This window comes from Mirounga angustirostris, unplaced genomic scaffold (genome assembly GCF_029215605.1).
Source record: "Mirounga angustirostris isolate CCGP_5_RB_7025 unplaced genomic scaffold, mMirAng1.0.hap1 SCAF_4, whole genome shotgun sequence".
NCBI lineage: Eukaryota > Metazoa > Chordata > Mammalia > Carnivora > Phocidae > Mirounga > Mirounga angustirostris.
Window position 1 is genome coordinate 13,117,061 of NW_026991712.1, and position 17,105 is coordinate 13,134,165.

At 43.5% G+C, this 17,105-nt stretch overlaps 1 long non-coding RNA gene across 1 annotated transcript in view; it reads right to left on the reverse strand.

Moving 5' to 3' along the window:
• LOC123858717 (uncharacterized) overlaps window positions 1-17,105 on the reverse strand; it is a 106,570-nt gene that overhangs the window by 44,919 nt on the left and 44,546 nt on the right. Inside the window, exons 5-9 of the long non-coding RNA XR_010410508.1 lie at window positions 16,082-16,258; window positions 15,826-15,976; window positions 15,468-15,568; window positions 15,247-15,359; window positions 9,525-9,652 (exon numbers count right to left, since the gene is read on the reverse strand). This is a non-coding gene — a long non-coding RNA (uncharacterized LOC123858717). The remainder of the gene's footprint in view (window positions 1-9,524; window positions 9,653-15,246; window positions 15,360-15,467; window positions 15,569-15,825; window positions 15,977-16,081; window positions 16,259-17,105) is intronic.

The following is a 17,105-nucleotide window of genomic DNA, read 5'->3' on the forward strand; positions in this document are numbered from 1 at the left end:
TCCTCCCTCTTTCTCTTCACAGGTGTTTCCTCCAGTGACTGTCTTGGGCATCTAACCCTGTCTTAGTGTGTGCTTCTCAGAGGACCCAAACATCTACACTAGTCCATTCAGAGTTCCAGGTGGTCAAGTCAGAAATATTTTTAAACATAGCCCTTTAGTTAGTTTGAATTGACATGGAGAGTTGGAAAGAACTTGCCATAGAAGAACAATTGTTCTCATGCTCCTTGACCCAAAGGCTTTCTAGCATCTGAAAGAAATCTCCTCTCAGACCAGCATAAGTAACCATAATAATAATTACAATGAAATCATTTCATCTTTTACTCTGCAATAGCCAGTTAAATGCCATGGGTGGGTATTTAAATGCTCATGTTAGAGATTAAGAGGCCCAGAATAATGAGCAGTCTTGCCTGAAGTGACGATGTCTTAGGGGGTAGACAGGCATGGTGAAGATTGACTTTGCCCAGCTCCTGAACACCCCTCTTCTCCATGCTGCCACATGACATACTCTTGGTTAAAGTAAAAGTCCCAACTGCAGGACAGAATCAATTCAGAATAGATTCAATCCTAAGGGGCCATTTTGGGTGACATGATCAGTCAATTCAGCCCAAAGAACTTCATTTCTGCAAAATAAACATCAAATTCTACAGATGTTTTTTAACCACCCTTCAGTGACCAGTCAGAGTCATTCTCGGCAACATGAGGCCCCACTAGGTTCTAAAGATAATCCCAGTGCCCAGCATCATGCCGAGAATGCAAGCAGTGCCTCACACTAAGCTGGCTGTTGTTGGATGGACTGACTTTGGGTTTTCCTAAATGGCATCATCTTTTTTCAAAGATAACAACCACAGATGTCTTTGTAAAAAAAAAAAAAAAAAGTGCTCATTTCAATGGCAAACTGATGACTATAGCATGTGGCAACAGCAACTACAGATAGCATTTGTTGCACCCTTTCTTTGTTGTAGTCATTGTGCCAGAACCGCCCTCAATTATTGTCCCATTTTGTAGGTGAGAAAATTGAGGCTTGGATGTATTAAGCAACTTGCCCAGGATGTCACAGCTAATAAGTGACAGAGATCAGATTCCACTCAGATTAGACAACTCCTCATCATTCTATCTCCTTCCCAGGGATACTCCAGGATTGAGCATAAAGTCCCCACTTTGGTCCAACAGCAGGGGATAAACAAGACTGAAATCATGAATAACCCAGGATAGTCACTTATTTAAAGAAATATTTCCTAGTGCTTCATTCAAACTAGATTAACAAAGGGATACCTAGAAATGGTGTTTAGACCTTTTGAGCTATGAGCTAAGTGGAAGGGGCTTATAATAATCTCATTAAATGCTTGGTAACAAATGCTTCCAAGATGCCTGGTGCATATCAAACCATATCTCTTTAATATTTTCCACAGATCTTGTTATTTTGTTAACATTCTAACACAGGAGTTTAAAAACTCATGGAGAACTGCCCAGGGAGAGGACTGAAGGGAATGGACTACCTTGGTTTCCTTCTTGGCTGTGCATGCAGTCCTTGAGTGCACAACCGGCCTCACCTACCTGTCCTCTCCTTGACCACACTGACCAACCTACACCAAAGGCTGAAAATGGACAGTGTGATAGGCCATATTCACCTCTTACCGTGTTACCAAATTTAGGAAGCATCATCTGCAGATAGAAAGAATAGCTCCAGGACTGCCTACATCAGACTCAGAGAAATGAGGAAACCAAAAGAATAAATAGGGGGAAAGGCAAGGAGAAGGATATTCTAGTCATTATTTATCCATGCATTACTTTACTCATTCCCCAATAAATACATATTGAATGCTTATTTTAGGTCAGGCACTGGATTAGGAACTGGTAAACCAAACAGACATAAGAAGAAAATGACAAAAAAGGTATGGCAGACCCTGCCCACCCACGTACCATGCCTCCTCTTTGCTTGTTCTAGCCCCAGTGAATGAATCATGACTCTTCTCAGCCAATCACAGTTACCACACTTCCTTTGGGAGCGATTGGTCTAATGACCAATGTGACACATTTCTGGTCAATGGCACATAAAAAGAAGTTTGCAAAGGGCCCTTCTTGGGAAGATTTCCTTCCGCAGCATAAAGGAAGTACATAAGGAGGAGGCCCTTTTTGTTGCCTGCTTTCTTTCATCTTGTCTGAAATGATGCCGAGAGGACATGATGTTTAAAGCAGAGGCAGCTGTATTACAACCAGGAGGATAGTCATTGTCGGAACTCTGAGAATGGAAGAATAGAAAGACGTGCAGAGCATGGGTCTTCAATGTCACATCAAAAGGTGACATGCATCAGAATCCAGCCAACATGTGATCAGTTCAGATAGGCTTAACCCTCAGTAAGATTTGCGGATTGTCATGTTTTATTAATAACTACAATAAAGAAAGATGGAAATGTACGACATCCATTTATTCCAGCTCTATTTTGTAAGAGGCAACGAGCAAGGTGCTTTTCACAACATCTTTTTTTATCAGCGCAAGAGAGGCAAGCTGATGCTCGCAGGGGTAAGATGAGGCAGCCACTTCCTCTCTACCCAAACCAGATGCAATTTTTGAATCTCTAGACTCCATTCCCTCTTCTCCTGTTAAAAGCACCTCAATTTTGCAATGGGTGGTTCTTGATAAACCATCAGCTGTGGTGTGTTGGCCTTCTCTCACATACCTAACACATAGCAAGGCTTAAAAAACTAATACTTTCTCTAAAGCACACTTGTCTTGTTCTCTTGATCCTATGATCCCATATATATATTTTTTAAATATGCTCTTCTCCCAAGACTTGACCAAATTAAAAAAAAAAAAAAGACTGTATCTTTAATATCTTTTGCAGGAAACCACTTATTCTAAAAAGATTTACCATATAAGTAAGGTTCTTAGGAGACAAGCGAAGTTCCAATCTTCCAAATTCCCATTTTTCTCACCACAGACTAGCTTCATGTATGTAGAGAAGGTGCACTAGTCCCAGTTCACAAAAAGTGGGAGGGAAAATATGCGGGAGGGCTCTCACCGCTCACACTTGTTAAAGAGGTATTATAAACAAATACAAATTCTGAGAATAAGATTTCCCTGAAAGTACGCTGTCACTGCCAGGAAAATATTGCTTATCTTTAACACAGAAAAGAAAGGAAGGGATACGCCTTGCCTAGAAAGTTCAGGAATATTTACAATCTGTTGATGTGACCCTAGCACAACCCTTTAGATTCACACTGCTCAGACCATATAGTACCCCATACATACCCCAAACATCTACAGGGGCCATATAGGGGTCAGCAAATTACAACATGAGGGCCAATGGCCTGTTGCCTGCTTTTGTAAATAAAGTTTTATTGGAACACAGCCACACCCATTTGTTTACGCATTATCTATGGTTGTTTTCACACTACATTGGCAGAGTTGAGTCTGCAACAGGGATCATTTCTTCCACAAAGCCTAAAATATTTACTGTCTGGCCCTTTATAGGAAAAGATTGTTGGGTGCTGGTATAGCATAATGATATTAGCAATTATTATCAGTTATTGAACATGTACATTTATCACCACTTTTGGTTCTCAGGACCTGTGGAGTAGGTACCTGGTCCCGTATTTCCAAAAAGGAAGGAAAATGAAGCTTAGGAGTTTTTAGTAACTTGCCCAAAGCAACAGAGACAGAGCAAGGATTCAAACCTAGACATGCACGTTCATTTATGAATATTTGTTGGTCGGCTACTATGTGCAGGCCATGCACTAAGTACAGGCGACACAGTGGTAAACAACACTGTGTAATCTTTGTCTCATAGAACTTAAGGTAGATGGAAAGAAATTGTTGTCAAACAGGTAATCACACAAATGCATATATTATATATGATGACCAGTTGTGCTAGATAAAGCTGTGAGACAAAAGAATAGAGCAGTTGAGTGAAAACAACAGGTGGTCAAGTTTAGGTGGGAAGGGAGGTTCCTTAGGCTGGGTTCCCAAGACAGCAAAGCCTGTAGTAAATATCACTTGCTAATGCTTTATTGGGAGGGCCAGTCTAGGACAGCAAGAGGAAAGGACAAGGGGAAGTGAAGGAATGAGGGAAAGCACATGCAAGGTGGTGTTTTACCAAGCTGGCATCAGCCTTGGAAGAAAATATAGCTGATGGCTCCGATGGATGAGCCATCTGGGACAACTGTGACTTGGAGAGCCCATCCAGGAGAAGGAACAGAGGGAGATTTATCTGCTGGCTCCTTCCCATCTCCTGTTTTCCCTGAGGAGAGCTGAGACAGCCTGAGGTGTTAGGAGGTCAGGGGATGCGCAGGAGATTGGGCTCTCTATCAAGCATGTCGCCACAGCAAAGAAGGTCAGATAAGGCTGAAAAAATCTGGAAAACCCAAATGAGTCCATCATGGATCCTATTTGAGGAAGTTACGTTTCTACTGAAACCTGAGAAATGAAGTGAATTAATGGGAGGAAACTTAGTTCAGGTTAAGGAGAAAGGAAGTGCAAAGGCCCTGAGACAGGAGAGAAATTGGCACATTTGAGAAACTGAAGAAGTCTTGGGACTCAGGAGTTACATTCCACAGGTCCATAACCCTGCTCCACTATTTACTAGCTATTTAACCTTGGGAAGTTTCTGAATGTCTCTGAGCTTCTATTTCTTCATCTATAAAAGGAAGATGATAATTGTCCCCATCTCACAGAGTAGTTGTAGGATTAAACAGCATCATACGTGTAAGCACTTAACACAGTGTTTGGCTCATAAAAGGCAAAAAATAATATTGGCCATTATCTTTATTATTATTACTGTTGTTACTACTTACCCTGACCTATTGAATTAAAATAGCTGGAGAAGGGCCCTTGAATTGCATGGTTAAAAAAAAAAAAATCCCTGTGATAATTTGCATTACAGATCAGTCTCCTGTAGAAGGATTATGCTTCCACACCCTTGCCACACTCCCTACCAGTAAATTTTCCTATTCTATTGTCAGATTTGGCTCACTGAAATTGTTTTGGCCAGTGGACTGTGAACCACATCCCTGCAAAAGTCTAAGGTGACTGCATACCTGAAGCTGGTCTCTTGCACTCCTGCTTTGTGTTAGAACAGCACTCTGTGCATAGGGCCTGCTCCTTCTCATGCAATCACAGACCAAGAAGACCTATGGAACTGACCCTTAAGCAACCTACAGCCTGAAGCACAGCAATTGCTGAGCTGTAGGCATCCTGTGACATAAATGGAAAATAAATTTTCATTATTATAAGCCACTGAGATCTGGGTTATGCAGCAAAACTGATAGATACACTCTCTGTGATTCTTTTACAATAAAATTATGGAAATATAAAACACTGAGGCCCTGCTCTAGGCTCTTAAGGGAGCTTCTTTTTTTCAGGGACAGATATCTGGCAGAGACTCCGGGAGACACAAGTGTGTATTGAGGTGGAGTGTGAAAGATGTCAGTATAAGAGAATTGGCTCTACTAGCTGATGTTAAGAAATACCCAAAGCTAGGGCACCTGGGTGGCTCAGTCGGTTAAGCGACTGCCTTCGGCTCAGGTCATGATCCTGGAGTCCCCAGATCGAGTCCCGCATCGGGCTCCCTGCTCAGCGAGGAGCCTGCTTCTCCCTCTGACCCTCCCCCCTCTCATGTGCTCTCTCTCATTCTCTCTCTCTCAAATAAATAAATAAAATCTTTAAAAAAAAAAAAAAAGAAATACCCAAAGCTAACATGAAGGCATTCGCTCAACTCTCTCCATGCTCTGTGTAAGAGGGGCAACCCCTTTTCAGCCTTAACACACACCCCACCTTCTATATGTCCCATCTGGGTGATTTCTGTTCCTTTCCAGGCATCTCAAGATGTGCATTTTCATTTTCTGCTGATAGCAGAGGTGTGGGGGTGGGAAGTGTTGACAAGATCCCAATTCCCAGTGTGTTTTTCTCCAGACCTCACTTGGCCCTTACACCACAGGTGATCCCAAAACAACTCCAAGCCCCTGGAAATCCTCATAGACCACCTTTGCTCTATGCTCTTCTCTAAGAACTATGTTAATAACAACATTCATCATTATACAATTTCGATGAAATATATATTAGAAACAAGACCTCTTTCTACTCTTACCAACACCTGCTGTCCCCTCCCATAGTGGTTAAGAGGGGAAATTCTGTCATCAGAATGCTTGCGTTTAAATCCTACTTGCCAGCTGTGTGACCCTGGACAAGTTACCCAACCTCTCCGTGCCTGCATTTTCTCCTGTGTAAATGGGGATTATAAAACTAGTTCTATTGTAGGGCTATTCTGAGAATTATTTGAGTAAATACACATAAAGCTCTGAGACAGGTGCCTGGCATATAGTGAAATGCTCAAACAAATGTTAGCTTTTCACTATTGTTATGAATATGCTCAAGTATCTTGGTCACATGGGCAGAGGCAAATTGAGAGATTACAAATTCCAACCTCCTCTAAATGCTAGAGATGGTCTGGGTCCCAGCCCTCTGCCATACCTCTCAGGATCCACTGCTGTTTTTGCCCTCACTCCGTTGTTCTGGTCTAGGCTGCGGGTGTTCTTACTAGCAGAAAATGAGCTGCAGCTGAAGATTGGAGTGGGAGCCTGCACAGCAATGTCCAGGGAACCATAGGAAGGAGGGGAAGGGGTGAAAAAAAGAAGAGAGGGCCTGAGGGCCTGAGTGCCATTCTAAGTGGGGTCGGGACTGCACTGAGGGGTGGGAGTACCCTGCACAGGGAAATCACTCAGGATGTTTCAAAAAGAAATTATTTATTTCATAATCCATTATGTCCAGGAAAATCAGAGAAGCAGCCTTAGCCTCCCCTATGTCCACTCAAACAATTCCACTCTGGCCCAAACTTACATGTCATCCTGGCATTAACCATCATCCCTAGAAAGTAACTTAATGGGGAATTATTCCCACACTCCCAACTCTGGTTAACATTTATTGAGCACTTCCTACACAAGCCAGGCAATCTGCTAAGGGTTTTGCATATGTTAACTCCCTTGAAACTTCCCTCAAATCCTGTGAGGCCAGAATTGTAAAGATCCTCATTTTGGAGATGAGGATCCAATCTCTGAGAGGTTAAATAAACTGTGTAGGGTCACTGGCAAAGCCAGGAATCAACCTCAAGTTCAGCTGTGCTGCACTCTATGTCTGGTACCACTCTAGAGCATTTACAGTCCAGTAAATGGTGACAGTGATGACCAAGATGAGGGGACAGTCGGGGGGGTTCCAGAACACGACATCTCCCTGTCTCCTTTCTGTCCCTTTCTGAAGCCCTCCCTTCATATTTCCTCCTTCCTGGTACCAACAGCCTGCTGTACTTTTTATCCTCCCTTATCTTTGTCAGAAGGTTGTCGCCATTACCAAGAAGAGTTTCTCATAATTCAGAGGGAATCTCTGAACATCTATGACTCAGCATGCTCTGGGGGAGATGCAGCTGCAACATACTCCAGAAGGAGTCAGGGACTTGGCTTTGAGTCCAACATCTGTCACTAGTTACCTGGCCTTGGCCAAGTCACCTGACTTCAGTGAGCCTTCTGGATAAATGATACGTGTCCTACAAACACACTGTATTCTTGGAAAGTGGCTGTGATGTCACCCCTTCCCACCTTCTCTTCCCATCAAATCATCTCTCTCGAAAGATTCTGCTTCTTCTCTACTCCCCCAGGTATGCTCCACAAACCAAAACAACAGCACGTTCTGGAAAGCCATCTTCCCAAGACCAGGCTCATCTGGTGGCCACAGTGCTCTGGGTAAGTCCTTTCTCCCTTAAAGCACAGCAGTACAGCTTAGTCCAGCTGTCCTCAGACATGAGTGTGCACCAGGATACACAGAAGGCTGCTACCACCCAGAGGGCAGGGCCCCACATCCAGAGTTCCTGATTCAGTTTCCCTAACACGTGCTGGTTGATATCAATGCTGATTTTAGGACCACTTTGAGAACCACTGGTATCATCTTAATATTTGACAAGTATTTACAGAGGCAGGATTAAGTGCTCAGACTACCTCTTGTCAATTCCCAGCTCTTCTGCTTTCTGGCTGTGCAATCTTGGACAAGTCAATTTCTGTGAGCCTCAGTCTCTTCATCTGTATATGGACATGACAATGATGTGTGCCTCATAAGGTTAGCGCAAGGAAGGGTGAGCTCCTGCTGAGAGTCTTCAGCATTCTGCCTGACATTTAGTAAGTGCTCTGTTTGTAAGTTCTTAAAGTTCAAGGGGTTCTAAAGCCCTTGGGGTCATTTAACCTGTATCTCCTCACTTTGCTACATCCCTCAACCCCCAGAAACAACATCTACTGTCACTATTGAATGTGTCTCTATTCTGGGAGCTGCCCAGAAATGAAGGTAAGCTTCAGAGCAAAACAGTAATTAGATAACGACAATGAGCCAAACATGTCGAATCCCTAGGCTGGTGGCTGGGAAAAGGTCAGACTTCTCAGATTCTTGCTATAGGGAAAAAAAACTCAGGACATGGCATCAAAAGCTCAGAATTTCTGGGCGCCTGGGTGGCTCAGTCAGTTCAGCGTCTGCCTTCAGCCCAGGTCATGATCCCAGGGTCCTGGGATTGAGCCCTGTGTCCTGGCTCCCTGCTCAGCAGGGAGTCTGTTTCTCGCTCTGCCTGCCCCTCCCCCTGCTTGTGCACGCTCTCTCTCTCTCTCAAATAAATAAATAAGCTCAGAATTTGAATCTAGGCCCTACCAGGTTTTGCCTGGGTAATCTTAGACAAGTTCAATGTAATCTCAGACTCAGTTTCCTCATCCGTTCAGTGGGGACAATAATGCTTACCTCAAACTGAGTGAGCTGCCAGTTTGTTTTGTAAGCTATGATTCTCCTAGTTGTGAGAAACCCAGCAGCTACCTGAATATTTGTGTCCCTACTGCTCCCAACAATTCAGCCCACGCTCCCTGCCCACCTGGTTGTACTGCCATCTGGAAGTTTACTTAGTGGTCCCTCATTTCTGGGAAAGGCCAGGACACTCCACTCAATCAGCTTTCCCTGGCCTCAGCTTATCCGTGTTTCTGAGGAACACCACTGGCCTATGTACCCAACTACAGGTCATCCCAAAAAAAAGTAATGTTCAGCAAAGGCTAGGAACAGTCATGGTCAGCTACAGCCCTAAACCCCTCAAGAGACAAGATTCATGATAATGTTCATTTTCCTTCTTCTTCTCTTTCCTCCAAGAAGTCAATTTCACCCATCACTGGACATACTTTGAAAGACCTCAGTAAATCCCACAGGAAAGCACCAAAGATTGTTTTTATCATTTTGTTCCATTCCTCCTGTTTGCTTAGTAATCCTGGTAAACAATTTTGTGCAAACAGAAACCTTTTTCATTCTATTGAGTTCTTGCCTGGGGCACTGTTGCCTCAATCTTAAGGTTTGGGGATAGGTGGAGAAAGCACTTTGGATTTAAACTTCCTGATAAGTGGGCATGTGACAAAAATAAAAGAACACCCACTGGCCATTTATTTATTCATACAACCCCCTTGAGGGGGTTGGATAGGAGTGGCTTTCTAGGTATCCATACGGATGTTCTATTTTTTATTACCATTATTAATACCATCATCATCTTCAGAGGCTTGGGCCACAAACACAAGTTGTATTTGTAGAGTGTGAGTTACTCCAGGAGATCAGAGACGGGAGCCCCAGGTCACCTGGTCAGTCACAGGCAAAGCCCTAGAGGAAAAAAAAAAAACCTGGAAGTGTTTGGGTTGGGAAGGGGGCATCAGCAGAACTTGCTGACCTGGTCTGAGCCAGGTACTCTGAACCAGGTACATCTTACAAAGACCCAAAACTTTGCCAGTTTAGAGTTTCCACACTGCCCCACACTGCCCCACTGACCCTCACTGAATTATCACAGCCAGCGGCATTCAGTGACTCTGCACGGAGCACCATGCCCACACCAGGAGCTGAGAGGATAATAAAACCTTCAGCTACAGTTTCCTAGCCTTCTCGCTACAGACTCTCTTACCTCCCGAGCCTTTCCACACAATCCCTGCTCTTTACATTCTCCATCTATGCTGTCCGGGCACCTGGCTTTTTTTTGCCTGTTCCCATGCCTGGAACAGATTAGCACTCTCCACAGCCTTAGCTCCAATTAATTCTTTGTTTTGTTTGATTTCTAGCCAACGGCCAGCAACTCCCTGGGTTTTACTCCCAGTTGCTCAAATAAATAAACCAAATGTTAATTTGTTGCTCTTTGATTACAATTAAGTGCAGAGATGGTGGAACCTGAAATACTGTTTGTCTAGGCGTCCCCAGGAGCACAGTGGTGGCACTGGGTTTTGGTTTAGTTTGGTTTAGTGGGGGAAGGGGACGCCCCTTCTTTGACGTCCATTATCTCATTGGATTCTCTCAATGGCCTGGCAAAGTGGACAGGACAGGAACTATTATCTGCATGTTGCAGATGAGGAAACCAGGCTCAGAAAGATGAAATAAGTTGCCCAAAGCCACACAGCTCGGAAGCAGCTCACTGGGGCTAAAACTCAACCTGACTCCCAGTTCAGCAAAGCTGTTGTGGGTGGCTCTGTCCCCCATCGGCTCATCATGTGGGATAATAATACTTTATGTGATAGAGTTTCACAGACATTTTCTGGGTTATCCAGAGAGCATTCTATAGAGCAGTAGTCGCATGAAACACTATAAGAAAAAATTCTGTGGTCAAGTAGGTCTGCGATAAGCTATATACTATATTCTATTCTTGGAGATCTAGTATATTGATTAGAACATGAAAACCTCTGAGAAGTTCTGCTGTACAAGACTTAGACATATTTATGACCCAGAATTGTCTGAACGTATTTGACTCTGGGGAGGCCAGAGTGGAAGCCAGGAGATCATGTCCCAGCAATACACACAAGAGACTAGGCATGTTTCGACAAAGAGGGACGGCACCAAGGTGGTGAGACATGGGTAGATTCTGGACATATTTCAGATGCAGAGCCAACCAGATTTGTTGGTGGAGAGGATGTAGGGTGTAAGCAAATAAGAGGAGGCCAGGATGGCTCAAAGCTGTTAGGCCTGAGCTATTAGATGAGTAGAATGGCCACTTCCTTAAGAAGCTCTCCCTGGACTAAGAGCTCCATCCTATCACTGCAGCTTCCTACAGCATCTGATCCCCAGCCTTCAGAGATCACAGTTTTCATTTTATCTGTTGATGAGATCACTGCCAATGGCTGAGCTTACAATTTTTTCCTTACTACTGTATCTCCAGCGTCTGGCACATTGTAGTCAATAAATCTTTGCTAAATAAATGAATGAACAGGACTATCATGCAGGAGTTGCTTAGCAAATTGTAGCTAACATACTATTAACCAACCCAGTACAGAGACACTAGTTGATTAGTATGCAGAAGGCTGCTGGAGGGAGGTGGGAGGGGCATGACTGCTAACTGGTTGGAGGACCCAGTTCTAATCTAGAGCCCCGCCCTTCTATCTCTCAACTTGGGTAAGGCCCTTCCCCTCTCTGAGTCCAGTTCTTCTGATCTCATTCAACCAGGGGTAGGATAATAGGATTTCCATCAAACTGCACCTTGCTGCCCATGAATCTAAGTGGAAACCAGGCCTGTATCCTCTGGAATGTGTGATACAGGACAGCCCAACAGAGACCAGGTCTGATCAAATGCTCCACGATCTAGCCCAGCTTAAGTTCTGGACATGCACAGAAAAGAAGAATGCAGTGGTAGCTAGAGTCACCAAGAAGGCTTACTGGAGGTTCTTTCTCCTTCCAAGAGTCTGAAGTAACATGAATATGGTGTTGTTTAGTGGAGAAAAACAACAACAACAATAAAAAAACATTCTCTGGTTTTTCTTACCCCTGGTCCAATTGACAAGATTATAAGAAGAACTTGCCCCTTTCCTGCCCCCAAAGAGGGATCACTGAGCAAAAGCCACTTTTCACCTTGCTTTATGCATCTGAAGTAGTCTTTCTTTTCTCTTCCAGTTAAGGATACACAAAAATACATTTCCCATCTGGACCTTTTTTGATCCATTCTCCCTAAAGGCTGGTCTTGGATCCCTGGATCTGGGTAGCTTGCAGGGGCCTCACCACAAGGCATAGACTGGGTCCCCAAAGTTTCAGCAGCTCTGTCTATGATAGCTCTCTCAGGGAGGGCTCCTGAGCAAATGATTTTCAGTTTCAGTTCATTTGTTTTTGTTTTCCATTTGGTTGCTCAGGGCAAACATCTACCCTGAGAGTTTCTCCCCTGGGGACCATCCACTCTATCGTTGCTTGCCTTGGTGCAGATGTGTAAGGGTCCCCTAGTGCTGAGGCTCTGCTTGCCTCTTTCGTTCTCCAGAAGAGGTCACTACTTGATTAAGAAAAACGGTAACCCCCCCCCAACCCCCCAGTGCCAATCAATGCACAGTTACCAGCCGCTAATAACCAAACCCCCAAAGCCACCCAATCCTTCCTCATATTCTCGCTATTGATTCTATTATCACTGCTATCGTGAAAAATATTCACAGCACCATGTGGTGATTATCACCACCTCAGTCTCACTTTACAAAGATCCCAGCATGACAATCATTTTATTTCTGCCTCACACTGTCCCTGCAGCTGCTACTTACCCCAGTTTATAGGTAAGAAGACTGAAGGACAAAGAGGTGAACTGGCTTACATAAAGATTATCAACAGCAAAGGTGGGATGAGAACCCATGTCTTCTGAAAACAAGTTCCAGTGTTGAAAGAAAGGATGCCGAGTTTCACTGGCTGAGCACGCCTTCTTAGGCAGGAGTAAAAAACTGAAACATGGTAACAATTCAAGGTGAGAGGTGTCACCCTGTGAAGACAGAAGGCAGGGGTGGATTTGAAAGCCAGTGGCTGAGCTAGAGGGCAGCTCAACATTCTTTCTGTTTTCAGGGTTCACAAAATAGATAATGGAAGCCAAGCTACCAAGTTGAAGGCAGCAGAAGAGCCCACCCAGCCATTGTGGGGATGGGATCGAAGACCAGGTTAGCGCACCATGGAGTCTTGGTCACTGAATGAAGTGCCTGAGGTGCACAGAATGTCATTCTCAGTTCTTGGTTTCGAGTTACATATGGAGAAAAACTGGGGGTGAGGAGGGTCAGGTAGTGATTTACTGCAAGCTTACAAGGCTCACAGCAATAGGACACTTAGAGAACAAGAACCATAGCGGTCTGGATGATTAAGGAGGAGCAAGCTCAACCATGATCTTGTAGGAAGAAGGAAGAATGCAGCCGAATGCCACCATCAGAGCTGCCTTAGTTGTGAATGAATTCTAAGTGACTGTTTAGCTTTGGACATACACTCAGACTTCAAAATCCCAGAAGCAAAAGTCGTGCAGCCAGGATCCCAAATCTGAGACTCAAGGTGGCAGAAGAATCCAGTGGGCCAAGCGCTGGATATTTGCTCAGCTCTGACAGCCTAGGGATGTGGGGTGAGCCTAGACTCTCTGACATCTGTGGTAGGTGGAGGCCACTACTCCTCAACAAGACTCCAAAACAAGAGTCTGTACCAGCAAATGGAGGACGTTGGATATAGCCAGCCCCCAAAGTGAAAGTCTATGAGAGCCCACCACACACGGGATTGGATGCAGCCTTATAAATCCAGTGGTTCTGGCAAAGAAGATGTGGACCACTCTAGCATCTATAGTAAATATCAATCACATCTATAATTTAATAAGCACCTAGTATGAATTGAGCAAGATAATGAGTGCCACATACATATATCATCACATTTAATTTTCACAACTGCCCCTGCAAGGGGTTTTATGTATTCTATTTCACAGAAAAGGGACCTGAGGCTCAGAGAGGCAAGATAACTTTTCCGGTGTTGCTCAGCTTGCAGTTAGAATTATAACTCAGATCTAGATATCTAAGCAAAGCAGCAGCTCTTTCTACCACCAGATACTATGATCTCCTGGCAAGACCAGGTAACCCTGCATTTCCATAGCAAGAGGACTTTGGTGGAAGAAGGATGAAGAATCGATGGTAACCAGGTTGGAGAGGACACTGTTGATAAGGGTTGAACCAAGCTGGCATCTGAAGTCATCCCCCCAAATGAGAGGGAAGCAATCAGCTACTAGGATAATCCTAACAGTACATTATTTCCAGTTTTTACATTTTATCCTATGGCTCAAACAACTAACAGGCAAGTGTTTGTTGAGCAGAACACTGTGATGTTAGGTCCTATGGAGGATGCAAGAACAAGTAACCTTGAAATCTTACTGTTTTCCTATATGCTTGAAAAGCTATGCAGCAACTTGAATTATATGGCCTCAGATATTAAGTGACAAGGGTCCCAAGGAGGGATAGTCAGAAGAATTTCACAAAAGAATTAACTTTTGTTAGCTCATCACTGAACATTAGGTTTGGACAAATAAAATAGAGACAAGACAGTATATACTTAGAAGGGGGAATGACATCTGCAAAGGCAGAGAGACAGCGAGATTAGCCCAGCCTGGAGTGGAGAGTTGATAATGTAGTGAGAGAGAAAATTAAAAAGCAGGTTGAGGGGTGCCTGGGAGGCCCAGACTTTAAGCGTCTGCCTTCGGCTCAGGTCGTGATCCCAGGATCCTGGGATCGGGCTCCCTGCTCAGCGGGAGGCCTGCTTCTCCCTCTCCCACTCCCCCTGCTTGTGTTCCCTCTTTCACTCTGTCTTTCTCTGTCAAATAAATAAATAAATTCTTTAAAAAAAAAAAAAGCAGTTTGAAACAGATATATGCAGGTATTTTGAATTTCTAGCTTAAGGGGCTTGATATTTACATTGAAAGCAATGGGAATCTGAGGGAGGTATTTGAACTAGTTAGGCATAGGTCCAGCACCCACTATAGTTCTTGGAAGCTAACAGATATTTGATACATGTTTGCTAAGTGAGTGAATGACTGAATACTATGTATAGGATGGGCTGGCAAGAAGAGAGAACAAATCAAGGACTCCAATTAGGAGCCTCTCCCATTAGCAGTCTGGATGATACAGATAGAAATAGAAAAGCCACAGAAAGCTTAGAGACAATGAAAAAGACATCATAAAAAGAAAAGAAGATTATTCTAATTCCAGCACTATTTTCTGATTGATAGTTTGCACCAAGAACAGAGGGAAACAATCTACTAACCTCCAAATTCAAGACTCCATAAATCTACCAGTGGAGCCAAAGATGCTTGTGCGTGTCTCTGGAAGTCCAGAGATTAAGTCGAGAGAGAAAAAGGACAGAAATTTTTAAAACAGAAAGCAAAAATATAAAAACTCATACATGTTAAGTTTTGGAGCCAATGTTTCATCTTTCTGCTAACGGTTAATTGATACTCAACTTACCTGTGGTGAATGAACAAACACAGAACGGCAGGTCTTGTTATGTCCATTTTGCAGATGGGAAAAGTGAGGCTCAGAGAAGCCCAGCATCTCACAGCGACTTGACTCCAAGTAATCTGAATACAAATCCTGTTAGCTTTTTGTTTGTTGTTGTTTTCTATGATCTCATATGGCAGAAGGAGAAAGGAGAAAACAGAAAGAAAAATATAGAGAAAAATACAAACCTAAGAAGTCCCACTGGTAGGTGGCTGGGGAAATACGTGGTGAGGCTGCATGAACCTATGCTCAACTTTTCTCTTTGCCGTATGAACACTCATATGTTTACCTAAAAGGATGAGCAGTGAATCATAATCCATTTTCTCTCCTGACAGTATATATTTTCTTTTTAATGCAGAGAGACAGCATATACGTACTTGGCATTTTTTTAACAAGTCTGTGTTAGGTCAGTAAATGCCTGCCTTCCCCATTTCGCTCCCTGCATCATCAGTTATAAATTCCATCAGATGCCAGGGAGCTCTCCCCCAAGCCAGTAAGCCCCAGAATTACATAAAGCTACACCCTTCTGACCAAACAAGATCTTACCACTGGGAACAAGTTGCTTGGTTTCAACAATTTGGTTTCTTGACAAGAGCCAGAAAGTGCTGAGATCCCCTCCCTGGAAGGATCAGAAACCTGGAAGAAGTCATAGATGGCATATTCCTCATGCTCAGCATCCTTCTTCATGACACGGGACCTACCAAGGGGATGACAGAGATACCATAAAAGCTTTACAAGGCACAGTGGAGCACAAAGGTTCTGAGCCACAGTTGTCTTCATAAAGATCAGCGGTTGTGCTCACCTCTCTCATAAAGCTTCAACAGAAAGGTTGGCCAGATTCCTTTCTGTGTCTTGGGAAGCCCCAACAAGTTATGTTTCTTCATTATGATTCATTCAGACTCACTGAGTTCCGCTGACAAAGGAGGAATGATCCAGAGTTAGCCTCCAACGTAACTAGCGACTTCTTAGAGATTGTCACCTGAAAAATGTGTTTGAGTTTTAAACCACAACAGCCGATGACACCCCACTGAAGGCTCACAGGGTGATACCTCTTCACCTGGGCCACTTTCTGCCTTTTCTCCGATCCCCTGCCAACACCACCGCCTAGCCTTGCTCCCTAAGAAAAATGGCTTCTTTCGGAAACCAGAATCCAGGGTTACTGGGATGTATGAAAACCCCTATAGACAGGAGCTATATTATGGAGCTATAATATATGGACCATATTATGGAGTAGCTCACCAGCACATGTGGGTGAAGGGGTGAAGATCATGCAGGGACATTGTTCCCTTCAGCCCTGTGGGTAGCTCAAGCCCCCAGGGAGGTTGGCTTCCAGCATATTCTTCTCTTTGCCCTCTGCCCTTGCTTATGCATCCCTAAATTATCCTTTCTTACACATGCCAAGAAGTTTAAAAAAGAAGTTGGAAAACATTGTCATCGATTATTTTGGGAACAACTTGGTAAAGCCTTTTAAGGGACAACTGGGCAGAATTTATCAAATGCCTCAAAAAGTGCATGCCTTTTAAACCAGAGATGCCAACCACAAGTGATTTATTCTAGGCCCACATTTAGGTATAAAACTGTAAAAGTATAAGGATGGTCATCACATGTTGTTTATAATGAGGAAACATTAGAAACAATTTATGTGTCTACAAACAGGGGTTTTGTTAAGATCATTACGGCAGAATCATTCAAAATCATATAAAAATCATTTTATTGATCTGGCAGGAAATTTATGATATATTATTAAGTAAAGAAAAGAAGATCAAAAGACAGTAGTTGGAAGTAGTATTACATTTTTGTTGAAAAATAGAACATTAAAAGAATAG